This window comes from Gracilinanus agilis, chromosome 4 (assembly GCF_016433145.1).
Source record: "Gracilinanus agilis isolate LMUSP501 chromosome 4, AgileGrace, whole genome shotgun sequence".
Classification (NCBI taxonomy): Eukaryota; Metazoa; Chordata; class Mammalia; order Didelphimorphia; family Didelphidae; genus Gracilinanus; species Gracilinanus agilis.
Window position 1 is genome coordinate 131,056,453 of NC_058133.1, and position 14,838 is coordinate 131,071,290.

The following is a 14,838-nucleotide window of genomic DNA, read 5'->3' on the forward strand; positions in this document are numbered from 1 at the left end:
TTTCTGGATTTCATTAAGAAAAGGATTTTTTTCAAGTCATTCCCCAATTGATAAATGGGCAAGGGACATGAATAGGCAGTTTTCAGATAAAGAAATCAAAACTATCAATAAGCACATGAAAGTGTTCTAAATCTCTTAGAGAAATGCAATCAAAACAACTCTGAGGTACCACCTCAAACCTAGCAGTCTGGCTAATATGACAATAAAGAAAGTAAAAAATGTTGGAGAGGATGTGGCAAAATTGGGACACTAATGCACTGCTGGTGGAGTTGTGAATTGATCCAACCATTCTGGATGGCAATTTGGAACTATGCCCAAAGGGCTTTAAAAGACTATCTGCCTTTTGATCCAGCTATAGCACTGCTGGGTTTGTACCCCAAAGAGATAAGGAAAAATATCTGTAGAAAAGTATTTATTTATAGCTGCACTTTTTGTGGTGGCAAAAAAATTGGAAAATGAGGGGGTGTCCTTTGATTGGGGAATTGCTGAACAAATTGCAGTATCTGTTGGTGATGGAATACTATTGTGCTAAAAGGAATAATGAACTGTAGGAATTCCATGTGAACTGGAAAGACCTCCAGGAATTGATGCAGAGTGAAAGGAGCAGAACCAGGGGAACATTGTACACAGAGACTAATAGACTGTGGCACAATCAAATGTAATGGACTTCTCTACTGGCAGCAATGCAATGATCCAGGACAATTCTGAGGGAACTTATAAGAACTCTGTCCACATCCAGAGAAAGAACTGTGGGAGTAGAAACACAGAAGAAAAAACATTTCCTTGGTCACATGGTTTGATGAGGATATAATTGGGGATGTAGACTCTAAATAATCACTCTATTGCAAATATTAATGATATAGAAACAGGTCTTGATCAATGATGCATGTAAAACCCAGTTGAATTGCTCATTGGCTATGGGAGGGAGAAGGGAAGAGAGCTGGGAAAGAACATGAATCATGTAATCACGGGAAAAGATCTAAATTAATTAATTTTTAAGAAAAAGAAAAAAATAAAGGATCAAATGTAAAAAAGAAAAAGGTGTTTTTTTTAAAAAATACTAATAAATATAGCATAAATTTCAGTGTGCCTGGAAGTTTTTCCTTTAGATTAAAACAAAACTGAACTGTGAGCAGTAGTTGAAATAAAAAAGTAACTTCCATATAAAGCAATTCAACATTTATTAAATACCTACAATATACAAGACATTGTTTTAGGTAATAGGACTGCAAAGGTATAAATGAAAATTTCTAGTGTTAAAAAAAACTCTCTTACAAAGGGGTAAATCAGAAAGGGAAGCCCTGGGATGGTGTTACTGTGGTTAGCCAAGAGTGTGGTTAGCTAACCCTCAGAGCAAACCTAACTGACTAATCAGGGATCTGATGGCTTCTTCTATCCAGCTAGCCCTCTAGCAGAGAGCTAGACAGAATAGCTTGTTGTTTCTAACAGAAAAGGGGGCCCTCCTAGGAGATGTTGGTTGATTCTAGTCAAAAGCGATTTGACTAGTAGACTAGTTTCTCAGGAGAAAAACCCCTTTTGTTGATAGAGAGGCTATGGCTGTGCTTGCTCTGTCCCACTGGAGCAGGGTGAAGGAAATGGGAATGCAGAGGTCTGTCCAGGTTAAAGACACAAAAGGAATTGAAGATTGGCTTTTGTTCAGGTCTTTGCTTATGCCTGAACTTTCCTTCTTATCTCCCCCTGTGCAGCCCCTGTGTGGGAGGAGGCAATGGCAGACACCTCCATATTCGGCCTAACTTGAGGTTACTGAGAGCCTTATCCCCTAAGGAACCCTTTCTCCCTTAAGGTCCCCTTCACCCATACAACGATGATCTAACTGCATAATATTAACTGACGGTTTTTTAAAATAACATGTTCAAAGGGAAGGGGGTCAGGATCAAGAGAATTAGGATTTGCCCTAACCTAAAGCACAGAGTGGTTTCAAGTCTCTCTCAGATCTGAGCCCAGGGTTCACAGGCTTATGGAAGGTTCTTCCTTTTTAACCTATGCTGTTCCTATGCTAGTCTGCTTGCATTCAAAGTCTCTATCAGTGGTCAGAAAGTGAAATGGAGGTCTTGATCTTCAGGCCTGGCTTAGCCTGTCTCTCCTGGTTATTACCCCTTGAGACGGGCTTTCAGTTCAAGCCAGCTACTAAAATCCTTCTCCTCGATGGCTGGATTCTCAGGTATCAGGGCAGAGGCAAGAGTTGTGAAAATCACAGGATAGATGTGTTTTCTCTCCTGAGAGGCAGAGATCCAACTCCTTTTCACCTCCCAGTCCAGGACAGAATCTGAGACCAACTGTCCTTTCACAGAAGTCTCTCCTCCTCCCCCCTTCAACTGCCTTCCTTGTCAATCAGACTTTCTCCCAACATTCCAAACCATCTCTGTGCAATTTCCCCTACACTATCCTCAAGTAGCTTCCTAACGGGATATAACCAATCCAGAGACAAGTTCTACAGTTTTTATAAGAAAGATGGAAAGTGATGGGGTCTGAAGGGAATCAGACATAATGTTCCAAAAATTTTCAAGGAGAGAAAGCTGGGGGAGAGGAGGTAGGGGAAAAAGGAATAGATGAATAGGAACAGAAGAGGAAGAACAAATACCTTGAAACTGTGAGACTTAAGAGGCCAATGAAAAATAGCAAGTAAGAATATTCACAAGGCAAAGTCTGCTCATTGTTCCTTTTCATCATTTTCCTTTAATTCTTAAAAAGTACTCCCTCCATCTACACATACTTCAATTTCTCCATTTCTTAACAGAAATTAATCTTCAAAAATACAAAATAACAATTCACTTTTCTATTGTCCTACTGTTTATAAATTACTTTCTCCAAGACAATCCTGTGAGGTAGAAAGTATAATTATCCTCATCTCACAAAGGAGGAAAATCACAACTGGTAAACAGCAAATGCCAGGAATTGTACCCAAGTCTTCCAACTCCAAATTCAATATTCTTTCCAATAGTGCCTATTAGCAGTCAGGTAACAATTACTGAGTATTTACATGCTACGACACACTATAATATCAACTAATTCATGGAAGCAATACATCTGGGCTCTATGAGAATAAAAGCAATTCCAAAATCTGAGTCTGTCAGCCCCTGAAAACCTCTGGGTCCCTACCCTGTTCTGACTAACAGTTTCTAACTGCTCCCCTACACACACCTCAAAGTCAATCCTTGGGAATCTTCTGCAACACTCCCTCCTGTAGTTCAGCTGTTCTATACTTCCCAGCTTACTCCCTCTTTCTGTTTTCCCACAACCAAGTCCTATAAGAATCCTCTTTCTAGCCTTCCTTCCCAGGCATCCAAGTTTGAAAAAGCAGTGCATTGTCCTAAATTTCAATTTTTTTTTTTTTTTATCCTGGGACTCCATTCAAGGAGCATAGGGCCACAACCAGTAGGCAATGGGTCACACAATCGCTCAGGGTCACCCAGCTGGGAAGTGTCTGAGCCCGGGTTTGAACCTAGGACCTTTTGTCTCTAGGCCTGGCTCTCAATCCACTGAGCTAGCCCAGCTGCCCCTACTTTAGGTTGCAGTTTCTTTAGCAGATGTAGTTTTTACAGGGTGGGGTTGCTAGCCCCACGCCCAACCCTCCTCCTTTTTCATCAATTCCTCAACTCTAAATATATACCTCATTTTGTTTACTTATCAACTAGTGAGTCTGAGTTTTTATACAGGTTGACACCAAGTAAGTTCAAAAACAATCAAGTTATCATTTCTGGGTATTATTAATATATTATGTGGATAATGTTAGGTTCACAGTTTTAGAACCTTGGAGGCCATCTAGTCCAACCTTCCCATTTTACACATGAGAAAACGGAGGCTCAGAAGGCATAAGGGTCACCCAAGTAATAGTCAAAAGAAAATTCACTTAAGTCCAGCTCTCTTGGGTGGGAAGGATAAACATCTGTTAACTTAAGCAAAACCCTGATTAACTTGCATTGCTAAACCTAAACAATTCACGAGACCACAGATTTGGAGCCAGAAGGAAGCTCAGAGATCATGCAGTACAGTGATGGTAAAATTATGGCACATGTGCCAAAAAGGTCACACTCTGTGTGCAAACCTGCAGTCACCTGCCAGAGTTGGATAGTAGAAAGCAAGAGGAATTCCAGGCAGAGCTGTTCCCTTCCCACCTATAGGTTTGAAGGGAGCATAGCTCATGGCACATAGCTGGAAGGGAGGGAAGTGGAGCACTGGGGCCACTCTCCTACCCCTCACCACACATACCTCTCATCACTGGCCCCTCAGCGCAGCAGCCCAATGGGAGCACTACCTCCTCCTCTCAGGTAAGGGATATTGGGGGGGAGTGAGGTGGGAGGTAGCACTCGGTCTCTAGAGGGGCACAACACTTGGTCTGCAGGGTGGGGTGGGAGTAGGGCCATGTACTCCCTCTATAAAAGGTTCACTATCACTGATGTAGTCTATTGAACCCCACTCACAATTAAATCAGTAAAAGAACTGCTTCTACTGGACTATTTAAACAAGTGATCAATTAGCATGAAGTGTAAAAAAAAATCATAATTTTCTAATTAGTGGTTTGATGTGCAGAACAATGGTGTCAAACAGAAACAGAGGTCACTAAATTCTAAATAATAAGAATTTTGCAGCTAGATGTATACTGACTTAGGCAATCACATATTAATATTATCTATGTTCTACTATATTATTTTACTTAATATTTTCCAATAACAACTTAATCTGGTTGTAAGGTATTTGACACATTTAAAGTAGATATCTAAAGATCCACAACTATTTAAGGTTTTAGTATATGAGGGGCTTATAATTATTTGGGAATGACAGAACTAAATTAATGGAGGGCAATTCTAAACAATTTAGTTGAAGCAAAACTAGGCAAGAAATCATCTGAAAACACCACAAAGTGTTATATAACATAAGTTCATGGAATGCTAAGAGTTGGATTAGCTTTTAGAAATCAGTTCAGTTTTCACATTGTCAAGGATCTCAGTTCCTTCTTCTAAATATAGTAAGTTATAGTCTCTGTTAAAAGGATATAATGCACATAAAGCAAAAAGGACTGGACCACTCAATTCACTAATACAGGAAACTCCTAAATGAGAAAACTCCACCTACCAAGGTAGGTTAGGACTTCTGTAACTTAGCCATGCCTATAGCACCATGTCATTAAGTAACTTGACCAGGTCACTCAACCAGTGAGTGTCAAAGATTTTAACCAAGTCTTCCTCCCTCCAAGGCCAGTTCTCTCTACATTAAAACTGACACTATAAAAGCATAAACTAAGTGCTGGATTTGGACATCGGTAGGTAGCTTAGCTAAGTGGTACAGTGGGCTTGAAGTCTGGAAGATGTGAGTTAGAATGCTTTTGTTATCTTATGCATGTCACTTTATCTCTCTGTCCCTCAACTTCCCCATTTGTAAAACAGGGCTAATAATAGCATCTGCTTTCCAGAGTTGTTTTGAGGATCACAAAGAGAAACCTATATAAAGTCCTCTGCAAGCCTTAATTGGCTCTTTAACTAGCTATTCAATTCCAGCCTTGACACATACTTACCCAAAATAGCTGTGAATTCGAATCGAAAACACTCAGGTCCTCGACTTTGGTTTGGGGCTTTTTTCTCTGGTTCATCCTCATACTTCCAAGGCTTTCCCTCTACGGTTGTGATTACAGGCTTCCCAGATTACCTTTAAGCCCCAATTAAAACTGCACTTTCTTTAGGAAGCTTTTCCTAATTTCTTAATTCCAGGGTCTTCCCTTGGTTCCTTATTTCCTATTTACCCTGTATACAGCTTGCTTTGTTTATATGTTTGTGTGCTGTCTCCTTCAATAGCTCTTGGGGGTGGGAGCTGTCTTTTGCCTCTCAGTGAATCCCTGGCATTTAGCACAGTGCCTGGTACATAGAGCTGAACAAATATTTAATGAATTAAACTGAGTTGTTGAAATTCTTCATTTGTAAAATGGGGATAATAATAGTAGCACAACGAAGCTCTCAGAAGGTTGTCATGGGGAAGGCATTTTATAAACTCCTATAGATATCGGCAGCAGCATCAGTACTGCTGGGCTACATAAATGTATGGCACGGTTTTTTGCTTGGCAGAGTTAAAAATCACAATTACCAAGAGGGCCTGGGGGTGTAGTTGGTGGCCTACGACCCTCCGCCTCAGGGTGGTGGTGGGGGGACAGTAGTTGATGAGGTCTACAGCCCCAGCCCTCCTTCTCAATAACGCGATTGCCATGGCAACCGAACCTCTCCTCCCAGGAGAGGAGAAGAGAGAGAAAAAGGGCTCGAGCTCCCCAGGCAACGCTGACAAGCCATAAGTTTTTAAAAGGTGGGGGTTCGGGGGGCAGGCAGCTAGGTGGTTCAGTGCACTGAGAACCAGGCCCAGAGACAGGAGGTCCTAGATTCAAATGTGATCTCAGGCACTTCCTAAGAGTGACCCTGAACGAGTCATTTTAATCCCTCCACTTCCTAGCCATTACCTCTCCTGCCTTAGAACCAACATAGTATGGATTCTAAGACGGAAGCTAAGGGTTTAAAAAAAATAATAATAATAAGCAGGCCCAAACGGAAGGGGACTTCCGAAACAAGGCGCAGTCCCCGTTTTGTTCCCGCTAAATCTGCGAATTCTCACCCCGACACTTACCTGCAGCTCCGCTCTCTCCTTTCACGAGTACCTCCCCTTAGGACCCAGCGGAATCCTCGAGGAATCTCTGCCTGCCGGGTAGCAAAAAGTAGGACCCGTGTGGCGAGCGATTCTACTGCGCGTGCGCAATGTCCTCCCGTTGCCTTAAAGGGCCGCTTGCGTCACTTCCCTTGCTCCAGGCTTTTCGCCGCCTCTCGCCTCCGCCACTTCCGGTCACTGAGCCTCTCCGTTTCAGGTGTGTGTGTGTGTGTGTGTGTGTGTGTGTGTGTGTGTGTGTGTGTGNGTGTGTGTGTGTGTGTGTGTGTGTGTGTGTGTGTGTGTGTGTGTGTGTGTGTGTGTGCTGTGCTAATTATTCATGGATTCCGGATCCCCAGAGCAGATTTCCCCTTCGCCTTGCTTTGGATGGATACTTGGGTATGAAAGGTTTTCCCAGGCAAACGAATAGAGTGAAACACGAGTACTTGAAAATTTAAAAAAAAAAAAACAAAAAACGAATAGAGTGAAACACGAGCAACTGAAAAGCCCCTGACCTATGGTTCTTGATGAACTCTTACCCCTTGGCATCCTTTTTGTGCACAGCTGTTGTTGACCCGAGGAAGCATGAGGACCAACTGTTTGAGCAGTCATGCCAGAAAAGCTTCTGTCATTAACGCCAGTCTAAGGGCACCACTTTTCTACTGACCAAAAAAGGAATAAACTGGGATGCAAGAGTCACTTTTAGGAAGTATAAGTATACATATTTGTAAATATACCAATGTAAATAGATTCATATTCAATCTTAAAAAGGAATTCTCTCCCTCCTGTGTTGGAATATGTGACCTTGAGAAGCAAGTATGCTTGGGAAGGAGCAGAGCAGAGGGAAGCTCTTTTTTGCTGGTCTTAGGTTTCAAGCCTCCTAGGTTCAAAAACATGCCTGACCTGAAATAGGGTGTATGTAGCCTAAGGAAGACATAGTAATTTTTCAAATGGTGGAGGAATTAAACTATTATCCTTCATTTCACAAAGTAGAGCTATCTAAGAAAGATTTCACCTCAATGTGAGGAAACATTTTGAATTTAGAATGCTTTTAAAGTGGAATGGATGTCTTAGAAGATAGTTTACCTCATTGGAGGTCTTCAAGAAGATACCGTTTATAAGAGATCTTTTAGAAAGCATAATGTATGGAAAAATATCCTGAATTTGGTGTCATAAGACTTGATTTGAATCCTAGCTCTTGCTACTATGTGACCTATAGCAAATCATATAATCTCTTAGGATCTCATCTGTAAAATAGGGTGTTTGCACTTGATGACCTCTAAGGTTCTTCCCTCAGGCACTCTTGTTGACATATAGATTGAATTATATCATCTCTGAAGTCCCTTCCAACTCTGAGGCTGATGGAAAGTTTCTGAAGGCAACCTACTTGCGGAAGCCAATAACCTTCAGACTTTACTGGGAGAACAGATCCAAAGATTTAACACCCATTACATTAATGTGGTTATGGGAAAAAATAAAGAGAGGAAGATGCTGAGCTTTGTAAGGAAGCTTCACAGGATTGTAGGCTGATGAAACCTTGAACTGAAATAATTCATTTACAGAATTAAGAATTCAACCCATTGAAAGATATAATAACAAAGTATAGTCATATGATCATAGAATTTTGAGCTGAAAAGGGCTCCTAGAGCTCATCTGGTCCAACTATAATTTTACATATAAGAATTTTTACATATAAGAGGGCTTAGGAGTAAAGTGACTTGCTTAACAGATACAATGATTTTTTTTTTGAGAGGCCCAGAAATATTTAATAATTTATCCAGAGTCAACATTGGTAATTAGTAAAAAAGCCCACTCTTGATTTCTAGCTTAGAGTTCAGTCTCAAAAGATGAAATGAGTTATCTCCATTCAACATATAATCCCTAGACTTTAGCCTTTCATTCCATCTCTCCCATCTCTGAGAACTTAATCCATTGTGGATCATACTCTCACATCTTCCGTTTCCATTTACAAACTATTTGTTACAAACTATTCACAATCTACTATACACTTAAGTCTCTCTTCTACTTAAAAAAAGAAAAACAAAAACCTGTTCCTTGAGCCTGTTATCCTTTCATACTATCTCCTATACCTCTCTTCCCCTTCAATGTTCAACTCCTAAGAAGTCTATCCTTACTACTTTTGCTTTGTCATTCACTTGATATCCTTGCAGTCTAGCTGCCATATCTATCCGTCATCTTAAACTATGTCACCAGTACTTACAAGTAGTTAGCAAATCTAATAGCCTTTCCTCTGCATGCTCTTTAACTTGTCTGTTGCATTTCATACTGTTGAACACCTCCATCTTCTAGAGACATTTATTTGTCCCTTGGCTTCTATAACAGTTCTCTTTGGTTTTCCTACCTTATCTAACTCAATGGTATCCTTTGTTCACAACAATAGCTAACAGAAACAATTATGAACTACTAATTAATTAGTATGAACATACTAATGAAAATAAGTTGGATAATATTCAACAAACCTAAATGAGTATCCACTATGAGTCAGGCACTGGGGTAAGGTGTGGGATATTTAAAAACACATAAGTATAAAATATATACAAAGTAAAAGCAAGATCATGTTGAAGGTGAAGGAGGTACTAGCAGCTGGAGATACATTAAAGATACAAATGTTAGTTTTGTTATTCTCATTTAATTTTATATACATTTAATATTCTACTATAAGGAACTTTTAGTTATGAGAACTACTAAGTCACAAGATACAATGCCTTTCAAATAAGTAATATTTTGATACATTATGTCAGCCAGAATTGTAATATAGCTGAGTTAAAAGATGAGAAGTATAGTTCCTTTTTTCTTCATCAACTTCTATATTCAATCCATGATCAAAACCCAGAAGAAAAAAACAAATAGCTTGACCCCATGAGGAATTAGAATTCCTCTAAGTGTTTATGGAAAAGTTTAGAAAATATATTGCAAAAGAAATGAGAGTTATAGAGGAGAGACCTGGAAAAAAGAATGAGGTAAAAACTACTAACACACTCCCTAAAAATGAGAGGGAACCAAATAGAAGTTAATAACTCAATGAGACAACAATACTTGTTAAAGTCGAAAGTTTCAGAAAATAGAGGAAAATATGAGTTATATGGGGGGGATTGATCTGAAAACAGATAAAGGTAATATAATTGGATAATCTGAAATTCATGACCATAAAAAAGGAAACTGAATATCATTTTAAAAAAGAGAGAGAACTTAATGTATAAATAGAATGAATCCACCAGTTACCTCCTGAATGAAACCCCAAAATGAAAACTTCCAGGAATGTCATTGCCAAGATCCAGTCTCCAGATAAAAGAAAAAACACTTCAAGCAGCCCACAGAATTCAAATATTGAAAAACTATAATCAAGATGATACAAGGGGGCAGCTGGGTAGCTCAGTGAATTGAGAACCAGGCCTAGAGACAGGAGGTCCTAGGTTCAAATCTGACCTCAGATAATTCCCAGCTGTGTGACCCTGGACAAGTCACTTGACTCCCATTGCCTACCCTTACCACTCTTCTGCCTTGGAGTCAATACAGTGACTCCAAAGCAGAAGGTAAGGGTTTAAAAAAAAAAAAAGATGACACAAGATTTAGCAGATATCATAAAGGAGCAGAAAACTAGAATGAGATGTTTCAAGAGGCAAAAGATAACGGTTTACAAGTAGAATAACTTATGTAACAAAATTGAATATAATCCTATCAGGGGAAAATTAATCTTCAGTGTAAGAGGATTTCCAAATATTCTTGATGAAACAAGAGTTGAAAAGGAAACTTGAAATACAAACAAATCAGTCAAGATAAAAATAAGAAATGTAAAAACAAGTGACTTATCAGAAAGGACTTAATTTAGAGGATGAACTGTTTAAATTCTAATGGGGGGAGGGTTTCTGATAAATTTCTACTTAGAGAAATAAGACTTTTAAAATAATTTTTTTAAATGTAACTTTCCTTAACATTAAAGAACTCCAGTGTGTAAAAAGTTCATATCTTCTGTGAGGCAGTGATTAATGAGATTATTGATAACTAGAGATTCCTTTGATTTTTAGAAAAACCTAATCTTATCTCTTGGGGTCATGAACAGAACTTCTTTTTTCCAGAATGCAAATAATGACTTAAATTTTGGCCATTTTAATTTTCCCTTTAAATTAAATGCATTTGGCTTCAAATTAGAATTTTAGAGTGCTTTATTTCAAATTGTTTTTATTAAATAAATTTTAATTTTGCTTGTTTTATAAGATACTTAGCAATAAAATTAAAATTAAATTTCTCAATTTTATGATTTCTTTTCCTTGGCTGCTGCAAAACAGAAGACAGAGGGCAGCTGGGTAGCTCGGTAGCTCAGTGGATTGAGAGCCAGGCCTAGAGACAGGAGGTCCTAGGTTCAAATCCGGCCTCAGACACTTCCCAGCTGTGTGACCCTGGGCAAGTCACTTGACCCCCATTGCCTACCCTTACCACTCTTCCACCTATAAGTCAATACACAGAAGTTAAGGGTTTAAAATAAATAAATAAATAAATAAAAACCAGAAGACAAAATTTATTTAATTTTAAGGTAGCATTAAAATGCAATATATAATTAACCAGGTTGTTGTTCTGAAATTTATTAACAAATTATCAAGCTAAATGTAATTGCTTCTAACAACTAGGCATTGATTTAATCAAAGTGTTTATAATCTGAATCATCACTAAATATGCTACTGAATAGATGTCTGGTTATTCTTTCATCTAAAAAAAATCAAACCCATCTATTTAAAAAATTTTTTTTAAATATTTTTCCATGTTTCCATGATACATATTCTCCCCACCCCCCCTTTTCTTCCTCCCTCCTGGAGCTGACAAGCAATTCCACTGGGTCATACAAATGTTATAACTTGATACCTATTTCCATTGTAATAAGTGAAAGTAAAATTATTAAAGGTAATATTGATAAAGAGAGAGAGACAGAGACAGAGACAGAGAGACAGAGACAGAGAGAGACAAAGAGATATGAGGTGTGGAATAGAACAAACTTAGGGAGTGGTTTCTATCATCACACCATATTATTTATTTTTGCAATCTTTTGAAACCAAAACCCCAAATCCTGTACCCATATAAACAAGTGATAAGCCATATGTTTTTGTTTTTGTTTTTCTGCATTTCTACTCCCACAGTTCTTTCTCTTAATGTGGATAGCATTTTTTCTCATAAGTCCCTTGGGATTTTTCAGGATCATTGCATCACTACTAGTAGCAAAGCCCATTACATTCTATCGTTACACAATGTTTCACTTTCTATGTACAATGTTCTCCTGGTTCTGCTCATTTCACTCTGCATCCATTTATGGAGGTTCTTTCAGTTCATATAGAAATCCTCCAGTTCATCATTCCTTACAGCACAATCATATTCTATCACCTTCCTATACCACAATCTATCTATTGTTGTTTTTATAGATTGTTTTAACTCTGAGAAGACCAAAGAAAGACCTGGTCTTTGTTTTGGACTCTGAGTCTGCTAACTCTCAGAGTTCTAACTTGGACTCAACCAGCTAGCCTTTGATCTTTTAATAACTTGGAGGCAAAGTTAAGAATTGTAAGGATAAAATTGTTAGTTTATTTAGAATAGTAAAAATTTGGGTTAGTCAGATCAGGAAGGATTAGGGTAGCTTAGGAAAACAAGAGAAGCAATTCCTCAAGGAACCAGGGAGTTTTATTTGGGTGGAGTTAGAATCCATTAGAGTTAGAAATTCTTTTTATCCTTATATATTTTCAATAAATAGTTTATTTTTCTATAACAAGAGTCTCTTTAGCATCCTTGTGCCTGGCCTGAAGGGCCACTTATGAGCTTCACTTCACTGATATAAACTGAAGATACTTTGTTAGCACAGCAAGCAGAGTATCTAAAATCAGTTTATAATCCATAATCAATCCATTGCCTATATTAGTTTTACAGTCACCTTTTATTTTTGCACTATTCATATCCTTTGACCATTGTAAAGGTTAAATTTAAAGTTAAGTATGGGTGTATTGCTTTTGTTGATTAATTTAAAAGTAGACAAAGGAGGGCAGAACAGGCCTGCAGGGGTGGGGTGGGGTGGGGGGGTTTCTCGGTGATGCTCCTTGGAGCACACGTGCGTAGTAGCCTGCCCCTCCCAAGACAAGCTGTGCAGGCACACCTGCAGCATGGAAAGGAGCCTATACAGCCGAGGCTTCTGGAAGAGCAGATTGAGCAAAGGACTTTCCCCAGGGAAGATTTTCTCCCTTTTTTTGGTCACTGCTAGCCAGGATCATTGCATTCTGTGAATCTGCACTGCTGAAGAAAATGAGACCTTCTATGATGTAGGAGTCTCCTTGGCAAGTGGAATAGCAGAGTATGTGGCCCTAACTGCCTTACTGGAAAACCCATGATTTTGGCTCGATCCCTCGATCCAGATGGCCCTTCCTATGGGTACACCTTGGATGTCCTCCTTTGTCGGGCTGCTTCTTCTCCCTTTCCTTCTCTAGAGACAGAGAGAGAGAAAGGCCAAAGAAAGCACCTGCCCTCGAGTTTACTTTCTTTTGGGGGAGAACCCTTATAGAGAACTACCTGTATGAACAGTGAATAATCAATAAAAGGAAAGCACTAGAATGAAGAGGAGCTGGAAAAGTCTTCCTGGAGCCTGAAGAAAGCCAGAGAAGCCATAATGAAGAGTTTTAGCGTTGGTTCCGGGGGTGGTGAAAGAACTAGGAGGGGGTGGGAAGGCCAAATGCCCATTCCTTGGAACACAGGAACCTATTTGGAACTAGACTGAGTCCCATTGGAGCCAAGAGACTGAGAATACTGACTCAGGCCCTCACTTTGATAAGAACCATCAGATGTGAATGTACTCTGTGGATAGACAAATTGTGGGGAACTTGGGAGATAATGCTGCCTCCAAAAAAAACCCCACAAAAAGACTCAAATGAATTTTAATTCCAGAAACTTGGTGAGCCAGTTCATGAACCAATTTAACTTGGCATGCTAATGCTATATACTCTTATCTTGCCAGTCATACCTTGCTAAAGACTCTAACCCTAGATTAAACCAACCATCTCCTTCTGTACCAATTGTTTGGGGGACTACTAGTATGTGGAGTGAAGTCCTCTAGAACTCTGGTACAATAAAAATTAGGATGGGGCTGGGGATAATCCCAAGAAAAGAATCAAGTAGTTTAGAAACTATTGTTTCCAGGCTTTGTTTCCTGGAAGACAAAACTATGGCTCAAACAACTCCAATCTCTGACTGGATATCTGACATGGGGGGGGAGGGGGGAGTTATTAAGCTTCTCTCAGACTGACAGTGAACATAGAAGTCCTCTCATCCATGTAAACAAAGTCAAGTTTGGAACATTGGAAGGGAAAAAATAATTGCATCTAGGTGGCTCCCTGCTGGAAATGATTCTGTGTTTAGAATAAACATAGGATGTTGGATATAATGACTGGGATCATTGTCTCAGCCCACTTGGTTCAAGAAATCGGTGGCTTTGAGTGGAGCAAACTCCCAGGACCCCTTGTCCCCAGAGTGGGAAAAAAAGCCTTTAGAAATGAGAGATCAAAGAGAAGTTAAGTTTGTCAAGAAGACTCAGAGAAAGTGTCAGGTAACTTAGAAACTATAGTTTTCAAAGGTTTCCTTTCCCAGAAGATAAAATTTCGACGAGAAACAATTGCCAGAGACTCCCTGGTTGTCAGTACTGTGATCATACTCTGAGTGATAATGGGATCCCACTCATTCCATTAAGAGTAAAATTGAGGTCCCACAATCAGGTGGGGACATCTGAAAAAAATGTGCCTCGGAAAAGTTTTGGTAAGCCCAGTAACTATTGGGTCTACATCTCTCCTCACTAGAAGGAATAAACTCAGTAACATTGCGTATCAAGACTAGGACTGCTGTCCAGATGCTCATTATTTGGGAAGACTCCAAGAACTCTTGTACTCAAGGCTATAATCAAAACTCTTGGAGGCCATATTTTGGAATCAGGGCCTTGGGAAATGATCCTAGAAAAAGAATGATGAACTTAAAAACGATTTTTCCCAAAGGCTTCATTTCCCTGAGGAGAAGACAGACTCGAAGAAAATCAGTAACCTTGATCACTGATTGGCTATTGTGACCTTGTGTTTGCCTTTAGTGACCATGATATCCCACTCATTCATTATGTTTTTTGGTTTATTTTCCATTTCAAAATACAATAGTGTTTTTCCTGTGCAG